Below are 26,783 nucleotides of genomic sequence, written 5' to 3'. Positions count from 1 at the left end.
GCTGTTTTGTTACATGCCTTTTCTGTGTCAATTAAGACAATCATGAGGTATTCCCCTTTGTTCTATTAATGTATACCTGCAATAAATCGTATTTGATCATGGTGTATAATTCTTTTAATGTGCTGTTGGATTCAGTTTGCTAGTATTTTGTTAAGAATTTTTGCATCTGTATTCATAAGGGATATTGATCTCTAAATTTATTTTCGTGTGTTATCTTTATCTAGCTTTGGTGTTAGGTTGATACTGGCCTCATCGAAGATGTTAGGATTGTTATCTCCTCTTCCATTTTTGGAAGAGTGTGAGCAGGACTGGCATTAATTCTTCTTGGGATGTTTTTGTAAGAATTCAACAGTTATACCATATGATTCTGGGCTGTTCTTTTTTGGGGGATTTTTGATTACTGGAATAATCTCTTCACTTATTTTTGGTCTGTTTAGATCTTCTTTTGAGTCAGTATAGGTATTTTGTGAGTTTCTATGAATTAGTCCTTTTAAATGGGTTATCTAATTTGTTGACATACAATAAGATCTTGAAGATAATTGTACATATTTTTTTCTAAAGCTTTATAGTTTAACTTTCATATTTAAGTCTTTAATTCACCTGGGATTTATTTTCTGCATGGTATGAGGTATGGGCCAAATGATATTTTTTCATTTTTAAGTATACATATCACAACACCGTCTTTGGAAACCCTGTGTTTTCTGTTCTCAAAAATAAATTTCCCATAAACAGTAACTCTGTTGCTGGTCTTTTAAATTAAAAAAAAAAAAGTTCCTAGGTCTCTTGATCTAAGTTTATCAGTAACATGTTGCATTTATTTCAGAAACTTTATAGAACTATCTACTAAAGCATGTCTTCTTACCTAATTCTTCTACAAGTGGGTCATGGACACAATAGACTTTTAGCATTTCAATGTATGTTATACAGTTAGTATGTCAACTTTCACAAAAACCTGTGTTGGAATTTTGATAGGGATTAATTTTCTATGTATGCAGTCATGTAATTGACAATTAATGACTGTTTTATTTATTTCCAATCATTTTATCTTTCATTGAATTTATTATTATTATTATTATTATTATTATTATTATTATTATTATTATCATTATTTTGTTTATTGCTTCCTCTGGCTAGCACTTCCAGTGCTGCATATGAGATAGTGGGCATCTTGTCTTGTTCCTTGCCTTAAAGGTCAAATTTTCAGTGTTTCAACATCATGTATGATATTTGTGCTAAGCTATAGGGTAGATATCCTTTATCAAGTTATCAGGAAATTTCCTTTTTTTTTTCTCTAGTTTCTGTTATTTGTTAATATGAATGATGGATAATTTTATCAAATGTTTTCCCCCACATCTATTGAGACAATTCTATGATTTTTTTTCTCCTTTAACCTGGTTGTATGACAAGTTACACTGAATTATTTTATAATATCAAACTAATGTTTTTTAATATTATACCAATGCCACCCTGGGATAAACCAAACTTTGTCATTATATATTATCTTTTCTGCATTTTGATGAATTCAGTTTGTTATTATTTAATTTATGTTTTGCAACTGTGTTCAAAATTGAGATTGGTCTTCAATTTTCCTTTTCTTTAAACATTTTTTTTTTTTTGATACCAAGGTTATGCTACTCACAAAATGAGTTGAAATGTATTATTTATTTTTTTCTTCTTTGGAAGAGTTTGTGTAGGATTAGAATTATTTCTTCTGTGAATGTTTCATAGAACTTGTCAGTGAAGCCATCTGGTCCTGGAGTTTTCTTTGTGGGAATATGATTAACCACAGATTCATTTTCTTTAATAGTAATAGGAATATTTAGGTCTAGCATTTTTAATTTTTTTTAAGAATTTGAAAACTGTGCATTTAAAAAGTAATATCTTGTGAGTACATAGTAAATATTCACTTCATCCTAATATTGGTTATTTATGACTTTTTTTAAAAATCTTGATTTATTCTGACTACAGGTTTGCCAATTTACTTAGTCTTTTCACAGGATCAACTTCTGGCTTTGGTGTTCCTCTATATTATGTCTGCTATTATTTCTTCTATTTCCTTAATAATTTGCTCTTACCTTTATTATTTCCTTTCTCTACTATATCCTTTACTAATATTTAAAAATAGAAGCTTAGTTCTTAAATTTGAATCTTTCTTATATTTTACAATATGCTTTTGAGGCTATGATTTTCCTCTATCACTTTAATTTCCTTTGACGATTTTCACATATTCTGTGGCATATTTATCATTATTCAGTTTGTGATATTCCACCTTCTAATTTCCACTATAGAAGTATATTTAACAATTTCCTATTTAAATTGGGTAAATTAGGAGAAGCCAGGCTATGCTGTAGTTAACATCCTTGAAACCTCAGTCAATTAACACAACAAAATATATTTTTCATTCAGTCAGTCTCCTGTAAATTCAGCTGATTATCCAGGGCAGCTTTACTCCAGCTAATCCCTGGAACCTGTGAATATGTTACCTTACATGGCAAAAGGGACTTTGCAGATGTGATTAAGTTAAGAATTTTGAGGTGGGGAGATTATCCTGGATTATTTGGGTGGGCCCAATCTGATCACAAAGGTCCTTATAAGTGAAAGAGGGAGGCAGAGGAGTCAGAGGAGACTTACAGAGTGCTACTTTGCTGGCTGTCCAGATAGAAGAATGAAGGTGGCCTCTTGAAGCTGGAAAAGGCAAGGAACATGATTATCTCCAGAGCCTCCAGATGGAATGTAGTCCTGCAGACACCTTGATTTTAGCTTTGCAAGGCCCGTTTTGAACTTCTGACCCTGAAAATTGTGAGATAATAAATTTGTGTTGTTTTAAACCACTAAGTTACTGGTAATTTTGTACAGCATCAATGGGAAACTAGCCAGTATTGTTTTGAATCACCACTTCTCTACTTCCCAGCCTAGCCAACACCTTGATTTTAGTTCACTGAGTCCCATTTCAGATTGCTGACCTTAGAGCTGTAAGATAATTAGCTTGTTTTAAGCCACTAATTTTGTGATAACTTGTTGCAGCAGCAATAGAAAACTAAAACTGATTTTAAGCTGTCTAACTCAAGCCCTTATTCAGGGCTTGAATCTTGTAGCTCTGCCACCTTATCATGAAGTTTCCTCCACAATTAATGTAGCAGTTGAGGCAGAAACTAAATAAGATTGGTCTTAGTAAGCAAGGGCCCAGGCTGTGTGAGGCCTCCTCTGCCATCATGGTTACTTGGTTCTTGTTCTAGTTCTAGGGTGGTAGTGACAGGCTTGCTAACATAAATTGGCCAGATCATTTTGTACTCTTGTCCTCTTACTCTTGTCCTCTTATGCTTTCTGGTCAGATATATATGTCCACTTCCATCTCTCCATTCATATACCTCTGTTCCAGATACCCTTGCCTCCAATCTTTCAGACCTTTTCTTTGCAAGATCCAGATCATCTAGCTTTGCCATTCCCCACTGCCCATGAGTCTATTTCTATTCTCACCTCAGGACATTTCTCTTTCAACACAAAGTGCATGACCAGATGTACCACCTGTTTCTGTCTTTCAAGTTCATCCTTAAGTGTGAATACAATGTGGCTGCCATCTGTTTTTGGATTGCACCCATATACTGAGCAGACCCATTTGTAAGTCATGCTTGAGCATTTTGTTCCTCTTTCTGCTAGTCATTCAGAACTCGTGCATATGGCCATAGTTGTTAGCTGATACAAAGGCCCTGGTGCAACAGTGTGGGTGGCATGTAGGTCTGGGCTACCTTCTCATGCAGCTCTAGTCCTGCTCAGGTTGATCTTATATTTACCAGCTTACATGGTTTGCAGTCTCACATGGATTGCTGCTGGCTTGCTCAACTTGATGAATTGATAGGACCAATGGAACCCAGCTCAAGGTGGGCAATTTAGGAGGTGTGGTCACCTTTTGCCCCATATATTGTGTGCCGGATTTTAATAAGAAGGGGTAGGCTACTTCTGCAAACCCTGGGAGGTCAGAATACTCTGTGGTCCAAAATCTCTTGGCATCTACCCAGATGTCCCCATTTCTGTTTCAGAGTCCCAGGTTTTCCCAATCCTGGTCCCAACTTCCCCCCTTTTTTTTTAAATTGAGGTATATTCACATACCATGTAATCATCCATGCTGTACAATCAACTGTTCACCGTACCATCATGTAGCTGTGCATTCATCACCCCAATCTATTTTTGAACATTTTCCTTACACCAGAAAGAATCAGAATCAGAATAAAACATGAAAATAAAAAAGAACACCTAAATTACCTCCCCTTCCCATCCCACCTTATTTTTCATTTAGGTTTTGTCCCCATTTTTCTACTCATCCATCCATACACTGGATAAAGGGAGTGCGATCCACAAGGTTTTCACAGTCACACTGTCACCCCTTGTAAGCTACATTGTTTTACAATAGTCTTCAAGAGTCAAGGCTACTGGCCAACTTCCCTTTTTGTAACTCGGAAATTCTAACAAATCCTGAGTTAGGTATTCACCTTTTTATTTTCTCTGACCACAGGAGATAAGATCTCTTTGTAAGTTACAAAAGACCCTCTGTTCATCAGATTTTATTTCTAATTTATTTTTAGCTACCCTTTGATTTTCATATCCCTCTATAGGACATCAATACAATTTAATAACAATAGACCAACCCAATTGTCTTCTGTGGCATTGCTTCTCTCCCCTGCCCCTCAGTTTTAGAATCCTGGCTCATCACACAGCCAGGGTATTTCCCTCCATCAGAACATTCTTCCAAGTTATCAACCAGTGAACATTTTAGCAATCAGGCTACCACATTGTACTATAGACTGTCCCTGCCCCACATATTATTCCAGATGGATTCTTCAGACAGGCAATGAGTATATTTTCACCTACTTTCTTAGACCACTTCTGATAGCAGGTCCAGCTTCATGGGCTGCATCCTGTGTAGTCACACAGGCCTCTCTGCTTAGAAGAGCTCCAAACTTGGTTTACTGCTTTGCTTTGGCCATCTTGAAATTCCTAATAAATTTTAAACATTTTTTAAAAAAATTTTCATTTTGCAGTGGCCCTATAAATTACGTAGCTAGTTCTGTCTAGTATCAGCTGCATCAGTTGGTTCCTTTAGGAAGCAGATGCTGACACAGAGGTAGAAATTCAAGACGTTTAGAAGGGGGTGATGCCCATGAACGATAAATGGAGGAAGGAGTAGAATTGATTGGTAGAAGTCTTCAGTTCAAATGCAGATCTGACATCATACCTATGATAGAAAAGGTAGAAGAAAGCAGAATTAGAAGAAAGAACCTTAGATTACAATGCAGATCTGACAGTATCTCAGCCAACCCAAAGTAGTGTTTCAGAGCAAAGATTGTCCTTTAGTGGAGTTCCATATTGGGCAGATATTGTCCAGGCCCTGGTACTCTACTATGCTCCACCATTGGCTATAGGCTGCCTGGGAAAAACAGTATGACTTCAGGTGAAAAGCAGAGGCTTGTCATGAAGGCACTGTTAGCTGGAGGCTCTCAACTAAATGCTCTAGTTGCAGCAGAATGGGAAATTCTTTCTAGAGGGAAGATCTTAGTGGTGTGCCACCATGGCTTCCACAGTGTATTTTGCAATTGTTACATGTGCTCTGGAATGGAGTATACATTCTGTAGTTGTTTGGGCAATGTTTTATACATGCCAGTTGGGTCAAATCAATTAATTTTGTTGTTCAGATGTTTTTATAGCCTTACTGAATTTTTTGTCTGCTTCTTCTATCTGAGTTATAATCAATTACAATGGTTGATTTGCTTAATTCTGCATCATATTCAGTTTTTTACTTTACATTATTTGATGCAACCTTATTAAGTACATACATTTAAAGAGTGTTAAAGCTTCCTGTTTTACCTCTCATAATACTTCTTGTCCTTAAAGTTATTCTGACATTTATAAAGTCATGATATCTTTTTAAGTTAGTATTTACACATTATATCTTTTTCCATTTTTTTAACTTTCAGCCTCCTCATGCCTTTATATTAAAGCATGTCTCATGTAAATAGATTATAATTGGATTTTTTTCTGCTGTATTTTTAAATTGATCTAGTAATTATTGTCTTTTAGTTAGATTATTTAGACAATTTATATTTAACGTTATTACACTGATTTAGGTGGCTTTAAATAATCTATTTTCCTATTAGCTTTCTATAAATTTCATTTTTGTCCCTGTTTTCCTCCTTCCTTGCATTCTTTTGCATTAATCAAGTATGAGTTATTATTTTATTTTATTAATAGCTTTCAAGTTATATATATTGAAATTGTTCTTTTAGTGGTTACCCTAAAGATTTATTACATTCTGAGATTTATTACATTCAACCTAAACTAGTGCTTTTGCCACTCCTGCACATTCAAGTACTCTGTATAGATTGAGTTGTGGGCCGCAGAAAAGATACTTTCTTAATTTTGGTTCATGTTCCTGTGGATATGAACCCATTGCCAATAGACCTCTTGAAGATGTTATTTTTAGTGAAAGTGTGGCCAGTCAAGGCAGTGTGGGCCTTAATCCAATTACTGGAGACTTTATAAAGATAAAACCAGAAGCCAAGGTCAGAGAAAGCCATGGGAAGAAGCCAGAAGCTGGCAGTCAATGGGAGGTCAGAAGAGAATGGAGAAGATGTCGCCATGTGACTGGTAAGCCAAGGCATTCATAGATTGCAGGCCAATCAGAATGCTATCAACCCCTGATATAGTGACCTTTCTAGCCTCTGATACCACGAGCTATAAATTCCTGTTATTTAAGTCAACCCATGTGTGTTACTTGTGATAACAGCTCAGGTGAAATTAACCCCATGTATCCCCTGACCCTTTGAGCAAGTGTTGTCATATACTTTATTTCTACCTATCTCATAAGCCCCATAGATATTATTACTATTGATGTTTAAACAGTCAATATTTATTTATATCCTCCTACATTTTACCCTTTATGGTGCTCTTTACTCTTTTCTGCAATTCTCTACTTCTGTGTAGAATCATTCTTCTTCAGTCTAAAGACTATTACAGTGTTTTCCATGGTGTCTATATGCTGATCAAGAGTTCCCTTATCTTTTTTTTTTGTCTGAAAATGCCTCTACTTTCCATTTGAAAGTCAAAACAAAATGTAGTGACATATTAGCTTCAGAAAGACAAAACATCATTAAAGAATTGAAAGGAATATTGTCTAGTATATGGCTCAGCTGGGAGCATTATCTACCGAGTTACAATAATATTAACTCTGAATATGATTTTGCAGAAAGTTTTTATAATTATTTTTGGTGAATGCCACCAGGAGAAGTGTGTGTATTAGGAGTAAATGATAATTTTCTATAGTAGATGGGAAGGAAACATTATAGCCAAATCATTATATTCCATTGTAGACAATCAATAAATGATATTTAAAACTGGAAAATTAAGAGCCATTATTTGATAAATTGAAAGTCATAGAATACTAGAAAATATGGCTAAGAAATGTGAATATTGCTGCCTTTACAGAGGGGGATTTGGGGAGAAGCTGGGAGAGGAAACTGCCATTCTTCAATATAAGCCCCCCCCCATTTGAATTTTTAAACAACATTCATGTGATACTTTTTTTTAAATTCAATTTTATTGAGATATATTCATAATACCATACAATCATCCAAAGCGTACAATGAGTTGTTCACAGTACCATCATATAGTTGTGCATTCATCACCCCAATCTATTTTTGAACATTTTCCTTACATCAGAAAGAATCAGAATGAGAATGAAAAGAAAGTGAGAAAGAACATCCAGATCACCCCCATTTTTCATTTAGTTTTTTGTCCCCAATTTTCCACTCATCCATCCTTACACTGGATAAAGGGAGTGTGAACCACAAGGTTTTCACAATCACACTCTCACCCCTTGTAAGCTACATTGTCATACAATCGTCTTCAAGAGTCAAGGCACTGGGTTGCAGTTTGATAGTTTCAGGTATTTACTTCTAGCTATTCCAATGATTCATGTGCCACTTTGATTAGAAAAGGAAATTTTACTTAAAAAGCAGAACATGAATTTTCTTGTGAAGGCTTATTTTTTTTTTGGTAAAGTCTAAAACTTCTGATGAGAGGTAGAATGAACAGTTCAGGGTATGGCAAAAAAACTACCACAGGAAAATGAGATGTGAAAGTAATTTGGTCATCCTGGTTATAAACGTTTTAGAATGTAAAGTCTTATGTCCTATGTATGTTTTAATTGGAAGTTATTGCATGTGCTTATAGACAGTGGTGATACAGTGAAAATGATAAGTGAGCAGTCACTGTTTGAGAATATGCCACTAAATGGGGAAGTCATGAAAGTGAATAGAAAAGAAAAGAAGACTAAGGGGAAAAATCCTGTTGTGCAGAAGCCAAATGATGGAAAATGTAGTAGATATAAGGATCAAGGAAATGCTTTAATGAAAACAGGAATTACTTTAGGTTTTATAAGAAAAGTAATAATGAATTAATAAGGGGTACACTAGGAGAAGATAGACTGTTGTAGTGTAATTGCCAGATGTGATGAAGAAGTAGGTTCTGCGGATGAGGAAAGAAAAAATAGTTTGACTTTTTCAGGTTTTGGTATTGCTGCTATACCTGATTCAATATGCAAACAAACCATATATCAGAAAGGGTTCAATATCTAAAATAGAAAAAAAACTCCTTCAACTCAATAGGAAAAAGACAAACAAATTAAGAATTGGGTGAAAGACTTAAATAGACATTTCTCCAAAGAAGATACACAGATGGCCAGAAAACATGTGGAAAAATGTTGAACATCTTTAGCCATTAGGGAAATGCAAATTAAAACCACAATAAGATACAACTTCACACTGACAAGGGTGACTATTATTGAATGAAACTAAGTGTGGGAGAGGATGTGGAGAAACTGGAACTCTAATACATTGTTGGTGGGAATGTAAAATGGTTAGGCCATTGGAGAAGGCAATATGGCAGTTCCTCAAAAAATTAAATATAGAATTACCATTGATTTGGCATATCCCCAAAGAAAGTGAAAACAGGGTCACAAAAAGGTATTTGTATACCAATGTTTTTACCAGAGTTATCCACAATAGCCAAAAGTTGAAAACAACCGAAATGTCCATCAGCAAATGAATGGGTAAATAAAATGTGAAACGTATATACAATGGAAGATTATTCCATTATAGTAAAAAATGAAGTTGTGAGACACATTGCAACATGGAAGAACCTTGAAAACATTATGCTCAGGGAAAGAAGCAAGGCATAAAAGGACAAATATTGTATATTATCACTTATAAGAGATGACTAGAAATATCAAATATGCAGAGATAGAAAGCAGATTAGAGTCACTGGGAGAGGAGGGGAATGAGGTAGAAGGAGAAAAAGGGAATGAGGTGGAAGGAGAAATTTGTAAAAATAATTTAAAAAAGTATACAATGGCAGAAAGGTGCTGTCCAGAGGAACACTCTGAAATGCTCTTTTTAGGGTCCTTGTATAAAAAAGAAAAAAAAAAAAAGAAGCCATTTTAGGACCATTTTCAGATTATTTTCTTCTGAATATGTCAAGTTATTTAAAAAAAAATTCTTGTCTGCTGTTTAGTTCTTTTTATATTTCTCCATATACCTTTAGAGGATTGTTTTAGAATGAAAGATATAATGTGTGAAGATTTTTGAGGATAGAAAGAGGCAGTACATATACAAAATATTATAATAAACACAAGTACAGCAGGCAAAGATACCTTGTTAGTCAAGTCCTTGACTAGTGTGTTTTAGCCCTTACTGTAGCATAAAAAGTTCTGTTGCTGTGTGGAATTATGGGTAAAACACTTAGCCACTTATTTTTGGGAACACGGTTGCTTTAACCCTCAGAGTTCTCATTTGTAAAATAATGATAAATGATTTGAGGGTTTAAAGAGTTTTGAAAGCATATATTTGTAACTAATGCATCATACTAACATAAGATGTTAATAATAGGGTAAATGGGGTGCAGGATTTATGGAAACTCTGTACTACCTTCTCTTTATCTTAAACTTTCAAAAATAAAATCTGTTAAGAAACACAAAGGCACACATATGTCATTCAAAGGAAATGTTTGTCAAAAGAATGATTAAATTATAGCGTATTATATGCCTAATAGAACGCCTTCCATGTAGAATAAGCTCAATGATTGTCGCTTCCTTTTCTTCTCCTTAAGGTCTCAGGAAATTGATCTTCCATCTGCACATTAATCCCTGTGCTTATTCAGGTTCCTTCTCATTCCTGTCTGATTTCTACCATTTGATTTCCATTAATTCAGCCCAGCACACATCTTTTTCAGGTTCTTCTTTTTGGACAACTTTGAGACAGCGATGTCTGTAAGAGGACAGCTGGGTCACCTTTCAAGTCCCTCTTTTCTATTTGTTAGAATCTTTTAGTGAAGCACCCTGAAAAGCCCACCTTTCCTCAAGGTCCTTGAACATTTATGTTCCTGTTTCTCTAAGTTCTTAAAAAACAACAAATTAATAAAACCACACTGAATAATTCACACAATCCAGATCCTTGCCCATTTACCTGAATATTTGTCCTAAGACTAAAGAGCTTCTATTCAAAATGGAAAGGCAACATTTTCCAGTGTTAAGAATGAGGATGATAATTCAGGGTTCCCCAGGACACTTTCTGTGCCTTAAATGTTAGCTTGATTATGCAGAAATAATTGTCCAGAACTGGATATGAGGGCTCTAGTGTTTCTGAGGGTGGGATGTCCTTCACTTCGGAGCCCACCACGAGTCTTGTTGCCTTGCAGCGTCTCAGCTCTCCAGTTTCGGAAGTTTATTTCCAGTACGTAAGGAAGCCTCACAATACCCTTCTCATCTAACTGGTTTACAATGCTTCTTTTCTTACAAAGAATTACCAGACAGCCTCTTAAACTGCTACATTCAGTTCCCTTACATATGCTTCTGTTTGACACCTCAGAATCCTCCCAAGAGTTAGGGGTTCCTTGTTAGAGACCCCATTCCTGGGATGACCAGGACCTCCAACCAGCTCTGTCTCCTTCCAAAAACCATAGAAGTCTAAGTAACCCAGGCTTTTTCTTTGTTACCAAACTTTATTTTGTCCTTTACTCTCACAATTAATGTAAAATAAATTCAATAATTCAGAATGATATTAGCCTTATAGCACTTTGGGGCCCCAGAAAGAATGTGTTGAGCAAACACTTGTATTTCTTTTTTACCCAACTGCAATTCCCTTCCTCTAGTGGTTATTTTCTTTGCTGCAGATTCCTTAAGAAATCTTAGACCAATTGATTTATGTATTTTTGAGGTATAAAAGAGTAAACTAAATCATGCTTTCTTAAATTTTCTCACTTGAGGAGCTAAGAAAAAATGTTTTTAAAAATGTTTATAAAAATTTTAAACATGGCATTCCTCTAGTTCTCATTAGAGAAGCAGAATTAAGACAAATCTAAATGAAAGCTGTTGAATGTTTTTAAAAATAATTAGTTTTAGAATGATATGTTTAATCACTAGTTCTCAGCCTACCTCAAAGAAAAAAAAGCTGTGTGAGGAAATTACAAGAAAGATGCTATATACCATTACCATTTATTTCCTTTTTTCACCAATATCCTCAATATAAAGCTCAAGATACTCCCTTAGAATTTTAAATTTTGAAAAAAAAATGTGGCTCAATGTATTCACTTAATATTTTCAATGGTTCTTATACTTGGTAAATACAAGTTAATTAATATTAAATGAGACACTATATTTTAAAACATTTGAAAAGGGCCTGACATATCATATACTAAACACTATATATGTGTTTAAATAATATAAATGTATTTGAAAGGTTTGCATATGTTTATTAGAGTATTTGATATGCACACATAAATTAATAGACAGGATATTATCATTCCTGTTGATGTTCAGTGTGTAAAACATGACTTAATTTGCCTGAATTAACAACTTTAATATTGTCCATATAAGAAGTCTGCAATTAAACATTCAGTGACATTTTCATTGTAGCCCTCCTAATAAAAGATGGGAAATAAGTTTAAACACAGATTTTCTGAGATGGGTGCTACCTGAATATATACGTATGTATCCTGACCTCTGCTTGCCCTCTTACCTCCCACCTTGCCTTAAAAATGGAGAAAATGCCTTTTAAACATGTATATATCTTTCATTTTTTACTCTAAGTAATGAAGAATGTTATGAATGTATCTTGATTCACGTCCCTTTGAACTAATTGCAAGTAAAATATGACAGCATGAGAAATGCAGTAAATGCTCAATTCATAGGAGTTAATAGAAAAAATGTGGGGAATGGAATATAGTGGTTTTATAGATTTTGGATGAATCATTTGCCACTGGTATTCTGCCACTGTGCTTCAGAGTGGAAATCTGTGTGTTCAGAAACCCTTTCCAGGCTCTTCCATCTGTTTTGGGTATAAAATATACAAGCTTTGCTTAGGTGTTTGTATAGAACTAGGTAGACTTTTCCCCTTCCTCTCTGATTGCAACCCATAAATTTCTCTATTTCAAATATCGAGGATATGGCAGATGCCTTCAGAGATCTCTGGGCCTGGAAAGCTCTCATCTGGAGATCCTCTCAACCTGATTCTCTTTTTGAAGTTATTTTTTATCTTAAATAAATTTTAGTTACATGAATACTGTTTTATTTGGCACATTCTTTGGTGTCATAATAACAATTTGCTGGCTAAATTGCAGAGTAAGATCCAGAAAGAATTAGAACACCCATGAAAATGGATTCTTAAATTTTCAGAGGATACTGATACAGGTTATAAAGAGGAATATGGATCCTAAAGCAGAGAACATTTCTCCTCATACTACCTCTATCTCCTCATTACTTCCTGTCACACACAGCACCTAATTCTGCATGTCTTCTGCTTATTATATCTCCCACATGTGTTTCTTCACTTTTTGCTTCTCTGCTGTTTGCTGACTTGCTTTGCATTTTTAATTTAAACTCCCCACAAGAGACAATTAGACTGAGTCAACCAGGTAGCATACAATGTAGGCTGCTCCTGTTGAGCAAGCGTTTACACCAGGCTACTGTATTTGAGAGGATGACTTAATACCACAAATTTAAATACAATTTTCTTTCTGGAACTAGATGCAGGGATAAAAATATTTAATACCCTTAATCGTAAAATCAATGTGCACATATGCATGCACGTGCACACACGCACACACCTTAAATCTAGCAACTTACTCAATTAGGGATCCTTAGACTACAAGCAGCACTCCCTTCCCCCACCACCCCAAGTTCAAGAACAATGTAAGTTTCCAATTATCTTCACAACTACTTATGTTTATTAGAGGTATTACCCAATGCGTTTTAAGAGAAAGCAGTTAGATGCATAAAAATTGGAATGGAAGAAGGAAAATTAATGTTTCCTATTGCTGCCGTACCAATTGGCCATAAACTTAGTGATTTAAAACAACCCAAACTTATAGAATGGTGAGGAAGGGGGAGTTTGTTTTTTAAGTCCCTTGGTTTTGAGGTGGATTGTTAAGCAGTAATAGATACCTGATACATATTTGTAGTCTAGGTATATGAAATATGAGTGCTTCTCCAGAATCTCTACTATTTTCTTCATTATCACTAGGAGAATGTATAGGAATATGCTCTCCCACCATTTAGAAATTTGTTTCAGGAAAACAGCTGATATATCCTTTGTCATATGTATGTATATTTTTGGGTCAAATATATATCATCCTGGCTGTTACTGAATAAGTGACTTCATCACTTGGGTCCTCAGTTTCCTTACTTTAACATGGGGGAATAACCCCTGCATAAGTTTGTAGTGTTGCGAGAATCAAATGAGAAAGCAACTTTCTGTGACATGACTTGTGAATACTAAAACACTGCACCAAATAAACCAGAAACAGATTAACCAATTTTTAGTCTAGTATGTTATAATGGTTTAATTAAGAAATTAAAGTTTTTCTTGGAATCAATAAACCTGCACACTTATTTCTCATGATTCTCCCATTACTTTAAATATCCAGCTGGAATTTTATCAAAATGTCACAATAAGAATAGTCTTAGCGTCATGGTATTTCAATTTACCAGAACCACATACATGAAAACCAAGAAGAAAACACTAGACACAAACTAAGCAGCACCATTAAAAATGATCAATGATTTCAGGCATCTCCTGTACGGTAAGGAGTTCTTTTGAATATGAGCCACGATTTCTCAACAAAGGAGGAGGAGAAGAGATTTAACGCTTTTCGTGTGCTTGATATATTTCAGACATCCTGTGAATGCGTTGTATGCATTGCTTCATTTCATCTTTGTGGATACTTCTTAAAATAGCATATTCTTCCCATTTAATGTGTAGACAGAGCAGGCTACTTAGGTTGCATTGTAGGTGTTGGAACCAGGATTTAAACTCAGGTTTGTGCCCTAATCATGACTCAAAAAGTAAATCAAACAAGAACAACCAAACAAATTACAGTAGTTTCCCTGATATTATTCAATCTATTGCTTTGTTTGCAAAACATTTTCTTTGTTCATAATCATAGTTATGTTGACCTTTGCCAAACTAACATCCTTGCTATGTTTTAAGGGCATTAGCCAGCTCCTAAGTGATACAAGGAATGGAAAATTCAGTACAGTTGGTAAGATAACCTCATGATGATTCGTAGCCTCAGCTCTATGATTCTAAAAACAGGAACCACTGAAGCAAAGCAGCCTTTGGCTGACACAGCAGAGTAAAAGTCATTCCAGCCCAAGGCTTATAGCTGGACTTTCCATTTGTTAAAACTGCTTATAGATCTCCATGGTCCCTTAATAATAGGGAGCCATCCTTGCCCCCTTCAGGACAGCATTCCTTCAATTTAATATGCCCATAGACTGCTTAGGCCAAGGAAGGTATTTGAAAAAAAAAAAGCCTTCCTTTCTGGAAAAGCAAAATCTCTTCTGGGGGGACATACTCAGTAGAAGTGACATTTGCAACATCTGCAACTCAGTAGGATGATCTCTCTTGGCTGCATTTTCTGTCTGAAAAAGTTTGATATAATGTGGGCGATGAATTTGTTTAGCTGTTTTCTCCAAAAGTGCATATCTTTGAGTTTTGGTTTTAAAGAAATAATTGAATAGGAAAATAAATGCACCAGATTTCAGGTGTGTCATATTGATTCATAGATGAGATAAACTAAAGTCTAACTCTAGAGACAGCACAGATCAAGAGGGTGATAAGAGGAACAGTTTCTCTCTCTTTTTTCCCCTCCCTTTCTCCCTCCTTTCCTCCCTTCCTCCCTCAATCCCTTCCTTCCTTCTTCTTCCTTCCTTCTCTCCTTCCTTCATCTGCCTTCCCCTTAAACATTGGTTCAGGTGTTGATTAAGAATAGAAAAGGATATTAATGTTTCATACCCAGTTGCCTCACTGTTTTTTTCTCTATTCAAAATACCAAGGCATCATGGCAGGTTTCAAAGAAGTAAATATCTGTCCAGTAGAAGAGAAATTTGGTTTGGATTCTACCCATTCAATGGATAGTGTTTTTTACTAACATCTGAAAGTAACTTCCAGTCTCAATGTATCATACACAAATCAGATTAAGAAGCATTTATAAAATTTCTGAGTTCAGCAACTTCCAATCTTTGGTAAAGGAAGTGAGATAGGGTAAAGAGACTTCTATACATGAGTCTATCTTTAGGTTTTCAGATGTTTCAAAAGATATATCCCTGGGGAGTAAGGATGTGATATACACCAAGCAACCCTTGGCACCACTCTCATTACACAGTCCAACCAAATGGGAATTCAAAGTATCATTATAAGGACACTTATGTCTCAGCAGCCAGAACAGCATGTCATATTCCCATGGCCTTTGCATTAATTCAAATAAAAGTATACCCTTCTCTGACATTTTGAAATGTTCAGCTTCTTTTCTACTAAAGGACTGTCTTGTGGATTGGAAAGTGATTGAAATGAAGTTATGCTTTAATTACAATGTCCCACAAAATGGATGGAAACTATAGAAAGTGTCATTTTAAATTATTATATGGCTTATGAAACAAAAGTAATATGTTAGCCATAAAAACTACAGCAATAAAAAGAATAATGTGTTTTAAGAGTTAAGCAATTTATCTATCCATTTCTTCATGCAGAAAATGCCTTCTAAGTGCCTAATGTTTGCCAGGGTCTGTGCTAAGCTCTAAACAAGCACAAGAGGTAAATGTACTTCCTGTTGTTGAAGACATCATTTCTAAGGGTATTTACCCTGAGCACTGGGAAGAATTATCATAAAATAATGATATTTCCCCTTAACCTCAATCAAAATTTCTGTTTAAATGATGTCATATCTTGATAGAATCAAGATACAAATTGATGTGACTTTTTGGTGCTCTTCTGGCAAAATGGCCTAATCTCGGCCATGATTAAGAAAAAACCTAGGCAAATGCATAATATATAGTAAAATCTTAGAACAAACATGTAATACATGTTAAGTTATGGGACAAATTGAGTTAGGAATTTCTATTGGAGAAGAAAACAGGAAAAGACCACTCTAAATATGGCTAGATAGGGTTACTTGTGCTCATCCAATTACACATTGGCATATCTTTTTTTGATTGTTTGTATCAGCTTTATTCATAATTGCCAAGAACTGGAAGCAACCAAGATATTCCTCAGTAGGTAAATGTATAAACAAACTATGGTATATACATACAATGTATATTCAGTGATAAAAAGAAATGAGCTATCAAGCTGTGAAAAGACATGAATATGGCATGATATCTTGAAATCTCTGACATCTGCAGATTAGTTTGAGTTTTCTAGGAGAGACAATTTGGTGAGTGAATATGGAATAAAGAAGTATGTGTTCAAAGCCTGCACACACACACACACAAACACACACATACACAGTTTATAATCTGAGCATAAACTGTTCAGTAAATTCTGCCATCAAATGAAACAAAATATTGTTATTATAGTTGTGTTAGGAGTAGTTGCCTATGTCCTCCTAACAACATATGTTAGTTTTGGCATATAAAAGGCACCCGTGCTTCCAGTTACTATTGCTACATTCATTGAAAACATTGATGATTAGTCATGATATTCTTTCTGCAGAATCTTTCTCAACACTGGGTGCTGAGCAACCAATAGCTACCTATCAGAATTGACAACTGATATGAAAGCTTTCTGTTATTCCTTATCTATATGCTTAATTAATACTGAAAGATTATGCCAATATATGGGAATTGTTTATCAGGACAACAAAGGAATTAATAAGATCTAATATTTATGAAGTACCTACTATGTGTCAGGCAATGTGTAATTTATTTTATTTCCATTATCCCATTTAATTTTCAGTTCTACCTAATAAAAATATTATTGTTATTTTTTATTTTTAATTAACTTTCCTACAGTTGCATGGCTAGAAAGTGCTTGAGCCCATGTTCAAACCCAGATCTGTCTGAGTCGAGAATTCTGGCCCTCCCACTCCCATCACACCTAAAAATTCAATCCCTCCTTCTCCATGGGATAAGAATGGAATAGAGTATTTTGGTTCTGTGCTGACTTCTGCTTTTTGGCATTCTGTCTAAATTAAGCTCCCAGAGATTCCCCCTCCTACCAGCTCTATTACAGGGAAATGAGTAAGTAGCTAATGTTGAGCTCAGATTATGCAATTGAAGGTTTAAGGGAAAACATTTCCTGTTTCTATCATAAGTCCTGTGGTTAAAGGTGACCACATGAAAAAGATAAAATGCCACATTTATTCATTCAGTAAGCATGAGCACCTACTGTGTGAGACACTCTCACAGACCTTGCGAGAGATAGAAAGATAAATTAGGAATGTGAAATTCAGCCTCGAAGGACAACAGGCAGATGGCGTATTTCTTTATCCTTTGTACTAGTCTGAGGAGAAAAAAGCTCTGTATTTCTTGCAGTGTGTTCAGAGCGGAGGGTGGGGGAATCCCTTAGAGGATTTTTTCTTTTCCAGTAAAGGCAACTAAGTTATTCAGACCCATAATCCACTAAAAACATCTGTACCTGATGGATAAAATCCTTCTTAAATGTATTGAATTACTGACAAGAGAGTAAGGAAGTATCATGCCAAAATGAAGGCAAAACTAGAACTCAGAGAGGTAAGCAGTGTGAGACCTGCTTTTGTCTTATAAACACTTGCCCACCTCAACAAATTTTAACTTATTTTCATGCCTTATAGGCAAAGGGGAAGAAATAGAAATCAAAGTCTGGAGGACATATAGAGTAAGGAAGCTGAGAGGAGAACCTGCCCTGCTATCAGCTGTAACCAAAAGCAAACCATTCCCGTGTGGGTTTGTAGCACTGGTTCGCGTCACCTGGGCAGCCCGGGAATCTTGGACTCTGTGTTTGGTGTAAGCTGAATCTGGATTAGAAGAGCATCAGGGCACTTGTCAGAAAAATTGTAAATCCTTTCTGGAGACTGGCACATTTGCCTTAGCCTTTAAATGATTTTTCCAAATTGTTTTTCCTGAATGGTTAACAACAAACAGTAAAAATAACAAAGCATTTGAAGAGATGTGGAATTGTCAGTTAGTACAGAGCCACAAAGATTTCAGGTAATCAGAACATCAGATACAAGCTATTAAAGAAAAGAAAACAATTATGCTTACAGGTTTCAAGAGGTAAAAGACAAGATTGAAAATAGCTAAAAGTAAAGTGAAAATATTTATATATCCGATGTATACAAGGACCAAATGGAAATTTTGGAAGTAAAAATATAATAACTAAAATAAATAGTTCATGTTGTATGTGCATACAATGGAATATTGAGCAACTGTGAGAAGGAGTGAAGCTGTGAGACATGCAACGAGGTGAATGGATGCTGTAGACAGCATTTTGAGTGAACTACGCTAGAAACAAAGGCAAACACTGTAATGCCTCACCAATATGGACTGACTGCAATGTGTAAACTCAGAATTGAACCTTAGAGCACAGCTTATCAGGGGAATGCTTATTGTAGTAGTCCCTAGATCGTAAGCTCTTACAGCAGTCACATCTATTCCTGAATTGTAATGGCTATCTTCAGATTCTGAGATGCTGATAACCTTTGTGTATAACCTGATCGATCCCTGGAACTTTGGGTATCTGTGTGACACCTGAAACTCAGAGCTAGAACTCAGCAGATATGAATGTCAATATTAGCACATATAGCAACTGTTAAAAAAGCTGAAAAAGTCCAGACTTCAATTATTCAACGAGAGATACGAATGAAGCAGATATGGTTAGGACTAGGGCAAATTGTGCCAAAGGGCAAAGGACAAAACTGACTGCATTTTAAAACTTCAAATCCCATGTGAGACCAAGGGAAGAAATTTTTAGTTGGTGCAAGATCTATTTCCTAAACAATTTAACTTGTACCGTTTGTTCTAATACCATAATTACATGGAACTTTGAATAGAAAGTGAGACCTGGTAGGTTTGCATAGGTTAGTGTGAAATAGCGACACACCCCAAAGTAATTTGGACAGAGAATAAAAATATATATGCAGGGCCCCCCTGAGGAGGTGGGGGAAAATACAGAGGTGTTGGACATCCTCACCTGGATTGTTGCTGATGTTCTCACAAACATTGAGGGCTGGTGGTTTGATGTGCTGAGCCCTCTATCATGGGACTTGCCCTTATGAAGCTTGTTACTGCAAAGGAGAGGCTAAACCTGCTTATAATTGTGCCTAAGAGTCTCCGCTGAGTACCTCTTTGTTGCTCAGATGTGGCCCTCTCTCTCTAGCTAAGCCAAATCAGCAGGTAAACTCACTGCCCTCCCCTCTATGTGGGACCTGACTCCCAGGGGTGTAAATCTCCCTGGCAATGTGGGATATGACTCCCAGGGATGAATCTGGACGTGACATCGCATTGTGGGATTGAGAACATCTTCTTGACCAAAAGGGGGATGTGAAATGAAATGAAATAAAGTTTCAGTGGCTGAGAGTTTCCAAATGGAGTCGAGCAGTCACTCTGGTGGGCATTGTTATGCATATATAGATAACCCTTTTTAGGTTTTAATGCATTGGAATAGCTAGGAGAAAATACCTGAAACTATCAAACTGCAACCCAGTGCCTTGTCTCTTGAAGACGATTGTATAGCAATGTAGCTTACGAGGGATGACAATCTGATTCTGAAAGCCTTGTGGATCACACTCCTTTTATCCAGAGTATGGATGGATGAGTGGAACAATGGAGACAAAAAACTAAATTAAAAATCGGGTGGGGGGGATGATTTGGGTGTTCTTTTTTACTTTTTTTTTTTGTTCTTATTTTCACTTTTTCTGGTACAAGGAAAATGTTCAAAAAATAGATTGGGGTGATGAATGCACAGCTACATGTTGGTACAGTGAACAATTGATGGTACATTTTGGATGATTGTATGGATTGTGACTATATCTCAATAAAACTGAATTAAAAATACACACTGAAAAAAATAAAAAATAAATAGTTCAAAGGATGATTTTAATAGAAAATTAGACACAGAGGAGATAATTTAAAAACTTATAGATAGGTAAAAAAATACACAAATGTGCAGCACCGAGAGAGAAAATGTTGGAAAATACATAGGAGAGGGTAAGGGGTAGAACATAAAGTGAGAAAGTATGACATATCTAATCAGTCTCAGAAAGAGACAAGGGAGACAACGGGGCTTTGAAAAGATAGTGGCTGAAAATTTCCTAGACCTAAGGACACCGATTCAGGCTTAAGAATCTCAACAAAACCCAAACCCATATATAAAATTAAATCTATACCTAGAGGCATCATAGAGAAATTTCAGAACACCAAAAAGAAATAGGAAACATTTAAAAGCAGGCAGAGTAAGAAGAGAGTAGCTATTAAACTGACAGCTAACTTCTAAACAGCAAAAGCGGAAGCCTCAATTCAATGGCATATCTGAAATGTGTTGAAAGATTGTAACTTCAAATTCTACCCAGCCAAAATGGATTTCCAGAATAAGGGCTAAAAATAGATATTTTTATATCAAAACAACAAACACAAAAATAAAACACTTGAAAGAGCTTACCATTGCAGAGTCACATTAAAAGAAATTTTGAAAGATATACTCAGGCAGAAGTAAAATGATTTGAATTAGAAAATCTTAGAGGAAAGAATGCATAAAGAGCAAATATTGTGGCGATTATTGATTAACTCTAAATGAACATTAACATAAAATATTAAAATGCCTTGTGGGTTCTAAACAGAATTAAAATAATAAGAACAATAATACGGAAAATGTGATGATAAAGTAATGTAAGAGCTATGTATTAGCTGGGAGAAGAATGTAAGTATTGATTAGCTTAGACTTTGAAGGGTAAGTAGGTATGTTTTAATTTCTATGGTAAACATTGATAGACTAGGAACAGAATATCTGCAAACTTGTAGAGTAGAAAATATTGAAATATTAACAAAAATTTTCAGTCAGTCCAGAAGACTAGAGAGGAGAAAAAATGATATAGGACAAGGTAAATAAATAAAACCACAAATATTGCAGTAATTACATGCAATAAGAACAGATTCTTTGCTCCAAATGAAAGTCAAAAAAATTCAGAATGGGTAAAAAAATCCATATGAAGTATAAGGTTGAAAGTAAACAAGGAGAAAAAGATGTACTGTGCAAAAGTTGAAGAAAAGAAAACTACTACTTGATAAAGACTGCTTCACAATGATAGAAGTTGTAAGTTCAATAGAAGATACAGCACTTTCACATTTGTAGGCACCTAATAAAATATTCTGAAAACGTATATACAAGGAGAAATAGACAAAACCACAATCAAGGTGGCAGACCCAAAAGACCTTCTTGAGAATAATAAAACAAGGAAGCTATCAGCAAGAATAAAAAATATTTGAATAAACAATAAATAAACTTAGCCTAATGGACATATGTAGAACTACACGCAACAAGTGCAAAATGAGTATTCTTTTCTAACAAACAGAACAATATTTGAGCCATAATGCAAACCTCGACAAACTTCAAAAATCATACAAAACATATTTTCTGACCATAATTCAATTAATCTCTAAAACTGTAACAATGTATCTTTGACAAGATAGCCTGAGCAACTTTATGCTAACAAACGAAGTGGATAAATTCCTAGAAAAACATACTTTACTATATTTGCTACTGAAGAAATAAAAAATCTGAATGGGTTTATAAATATTTTTAAAAAATTGAGTCGGCAGGCAAAAATGGTCCCTTAAAGAAAATTCCGAAACCAAATGGCTTCCCTGAGGAACAATTCCAATTATAAAGGAAGGAATAATTCCAGTGTTAAAAGAGCTCTTCCAAAGATTAGGGGGGAAACAAAGGATTATTCTCCAACCTAGCCTAGGATTCATCATTCAGCAGCTATTTTGGATGCCTCTGGTAAGTAATGTGCTTGACTAGGAGCTGAGGATATAGCAATTTAAGAAATGATGGGGCCCCTGACCTCTTCTAGTATGGGAAATATATATTATACCATTTAATTAAGTAACTAATTATTCAATCTACATTGTGATAAGAGTTTCAAGGTGTTACGTACAGGATCCTGGGAGTGTGTTCCGAACATCATCAAGAGAGTAGTGAAGGCTTCACTGAAGTGACATTTTAATTTCAATCTGAAGGAAGTGTGCTAGCTAAGGAGTGGGAGTGGCAGGAGTACTTTCCAGGCATTTCAAATAACTCTACTTTTGTTTTCGTAATTGTTAAATTGTCAGGGCATTCCAAACGTGAGAGGCTTGGGAAACCTATTTATTGAAATCCCAGTTTCCCTTAATTGGAGTGTAGAGTTTCTTAATTTGTATTTCTCCACTGACATTTTGCTACATGATTGTATGAGGAAGGAAAGAGCTGAAATTCCTAAATATGTAGTGGCAATTAAATGTTAGTTGTGACACCTTCCAAAATTAATTGCTTCATTAAAATGCATTTTAAGAAATATGTGCCCTAATGAAAATGCACAGGAACCTTTAAACAATTGAAATTGGAGATATTTTCTACTGTCAGTGGAGTTTTAAAATTTAAACATTTATATAGTGCATGACTACTACTGTGCTCTAAATTAAATTTGCTGAAGAGAAAATGGGTGAAGTTTCAAAGACATTTTCACTAAAAATCCTAAGTTTAAAAGTGGGATACTAGAGCCAGAAATAACTAAAAGTCATCTAATTATTTTCTATTTAATTGTTCCTGTTTTCTTCTTCAAAGTCACCATTAAAGCTCTTCATTTGTTTTCAGCCATTAGGTTGATGTTTGCCATTTTAGTGAACGCTGGAAAATGATTTCAAAGTGCAAAATGTTATGGTAGTCTTTTTTTTTTTTAAATGCATTTTTTGAAGTTGTGAACTTAAACATATATACATAATAGTGATAACTTTCAAGCTACGATGTAACAAGTAGATAGAGAGCAAATTTCAAAGAATGTTATGGGTTACAGTTCCACAATTTCAGCTGTTTCCATTATTGTAAAATATAACATATATATACCAAAAGGTATTAACTTTCTATGTACAGTTCAACAGGCAGTTATACAGGTAATTTAAAAAATTTTTATGGGTTACAGTTCCATAGTTACAGTTCTTTCCTTATTGTGAAATATGGTGTATATACAGAAAGGTGAACAAATTTCAAAGAATGTTATAGGTTACAGTTCTACCATTTCAGTTATTTCCTTCTAGCTAGTCTAATACCCTAGCAACTAAATATATATATATATTTATTTATTTATAAAAAGTTTCAGTATTCATAATCCTTTGTTAAATTCTATCTTGTCTGTTGCCACCCATTCCTCTCATTTAATCTCTTTCTTGATCTTCAGGGGTGTCTAGGCAGTGAGCACCCTAACTTGTTAATATTGAAAGGGCATGCTGACAGTATGGGAAAGGGGGCTGCATCTGATTGTTGTTCTTAAAAAGGCTGTTGCCTCTGGGTTTTAGGACTTGTCTGGCATAGGAGCACTCTGGTGGATTTAAGTTTCTGAGAGAGAAACCTAGTGAGTGAATTTTTTATAGAATCTCAGGTAAAGACCTAGGTATCTGCAGACTACTTTTGGTAAGGGCACGGCATACTGTGGCCAATTGGGATGGCTAACTGGAGCTTGCATAAGAGAAGCCTCTAGGAAAGCCTCTTGACTCTATTTGGAATCTCTAAGCCACTGTGACCTCAGCTTGTTACCTTTCTTTACCGTCTTTTGGTCAGGAAAGCATTTTCAGTCTCTCACTGCCAGGGCCAGGCTCATTCCTGGGAATCATGTCCCATGTCGCCAGGGAGATTCATTCCCCTGGAAGTCTCGTTCCACATGTGTTTGTGTGTGTGGGGTGTTAATGTATTTATTTGCCAAGTTGGGCCTAGAGAGAGAAAGGCCTCATCTGAGCAACAAGAGGTTCTCTGGAGGTGCCCCTTAGGCATAATTATAGGAAGGCTCAGTCTCCCATTTACAGCACTAAGTTTCACAAGAGCAGACCTCAAGTTGGGGGCCTGATTTATTAAGTAGGTGGGCTCCTAATTTCACATAATATATATATTCTGTCACAAGATAAATGGTCAGTTTCTCACATTATCTTCAGTTAGTTGTACAATCATCATCATTCTCAACTTTAAAAAATTATTGTAACATAAAACATCCCAGAGCTCTTATCAGCTGCTAATTATTCATCCCTAGTATTAGTGTAGTGCTGGCAAGATATTCCTATTAAATATAGTCTTTAATATGAATGGGTAGTTTTTCCATACCCTCTGTTCATGACTTTTTGTACCAGTGTCATACCTTATAAATATATCACGCAAACACTTATTTAGGTTTGTGGTGCTACTCTGTGGGTTACACACCACTAAACTACCATTTACAGACATGTTTGCTTTCAGTGCATCACTGATACTTATAATCCCATTAATGAACCACAGTCACACCTGTCCATTCCCTTACCATTAGGTTCACTCACATTACCATATCTGTACATATTAGATTATCATTCCCCCTTCACTAGTTTCTGTCTATCTCTAGGTCCCCAATATTCTACATTATAATATATTACATTTTTCATGGTGTTCACATTAGTGGTCACATACAATATCTCTCCTTTTGTGTCTGGCTTATTTCACTTAGCATTATGTCTTCAAATTTCCTCCATGTTGCCATATGTTTCAGGACCTCCTTCCTTCGTACTGTTGCATAGTATTCCAATATATGTAAATACCACATTTTGTTTATCCACTCATCTGTTGAAGGACACTTGGATTGTTTCCATCTCTTGGCAATTGTGAACAGTGCAGCTATGCACATTGGTGTGCAAATGTTCATGTCACTATTTTCAGACCTTCTGGGTATATACTGAGAAGTGCAATTGCTGGATCATAGGGTAACTTGATATCTAGTTTTCTGAGGAACCGCCAAACTGTCTACCACAGTGGCTGTACCATTATATAGTCCCACCAGCAATGAGTAAGAGTTCCAATTTCTCTACATCCTCTCCAGCATTTGTAGGTTCCTGTTTGTTTAATGGCAGCCATTCTTATTGGTGTGAGATGATATCTCATTGTGGTCTTGATTTGCATCTCCCTAATAGCTAGTAAAGATGAACATTTTTTCATGATGTTTTTCAGCCATTTGTATTTCCTCTTTGGGGAAATGTCTTTCCATATCTTTTGCCCATTTTATAATTGGGCTGTTTGTACTAATGTCATTGAGTTGTAGGATTTCTTTATATATGCAAGATAGCAGTCTCTTATCAGATATATGGTTTCCAAATATTTTCTACCATTGCATTGGCTGCCCCTTCACCCTTTTGACAAATTCCTTTGAGGCTTTTAATTTTGAGGAGTTCCCATTTATACATTTTTTTTCTTTCATTGCTTGTGCTTTGCATGTAAGGTCTAAGAAACTACCTCCTAATACTAGTCTTAAAGATGTTTCCCTACCTTATCTTCTAGGAGTTTTACTTACTGTCTTTTTTATGGAGGTGTTTGATCCACTTTGAGTTAATTTTTGTATAGGGTGTGAGGTAGGGGTCCTCTTTCATTATTTGGATATGGATGTCCAGTTCTCCCAGCCCCATTTGTTAAAGAAACTCTTCTGTCCCAGTTCAGTGGATTTGGGGGCCTTATCAAAAATCAGTCAACCATAGATCTATTTCCAAGCTCTCAATTTCATTCCAATGATCAATATGTCTATCTTTGTGCCAATACCATTCTGTTTTGACAACTGTGGCTTTATACTAGGCTTCAAAGTCAGGAAGTGTAACTCCTCCCACTTTGTTTTTCTTTTTCAGAATATTTTTAGCAATTTGAGGCCCCTTTCCCTTCCAAATAAATTTGATAACTAGCTTTTCCAAGTCTGCAAAGTAGGTTGTTGGAATTTTTAATGGAATTGAATTGAATCTGTAGATCAATTTGGGTAGGTTTGACATCTTAATGACATTTAGCCTTCCTATCCATGAACATATAATATCTTCCCATCTCTTTAGGTCCCCTTTTATTTAATTTAGTAAAGTTATGTAATTTTCTGTGTAGAGGTCTTTTGCATCCTTGGTTAAGTTTATTCCTAGATACTTGATATTTGTTTCATTGCTATTGTGAATGGAATCTTTTTCTTCAGTGTCTCTTTAGTTCGGTCATTTCTAGTGTATAGGAACATTACTGACTTTTGTGTGTTAATCTTCTATCCTGCCACTTTGCTGAATTTATTAGGTCAATTGGATTTGTTGTTGATTTCTCAGGCTTTTCCAAATATACGATCACATCATCTGCAAATAATGACAGTTTTGCTCCTTCTTTTCCAATTTGGATGCCTTTTATTTCTTTTTCTTGATGCATTGCTCTGGCTAGAACTTCTAGCACAATGTTGAGTAACAGTGGTGACAGTGGGCATCCTAG

Source organism: Choloepus didactylus, chromosome 5, assembly GCF_015220235.1.
Source record: "Choloepus didactylus isolate mChoDid1 chromosome 5, mChoDid1.pri, whole genome shotgun sequence".
Lineage (NCBI taxonomy): Eukaryota > Metazoa > Chordata > Mammalia > Pilosa > Megalonychidae > Choloepus > Choloepus didactylus.
This window is presented reverse-complemented; position numbering follows the sequence as displayed.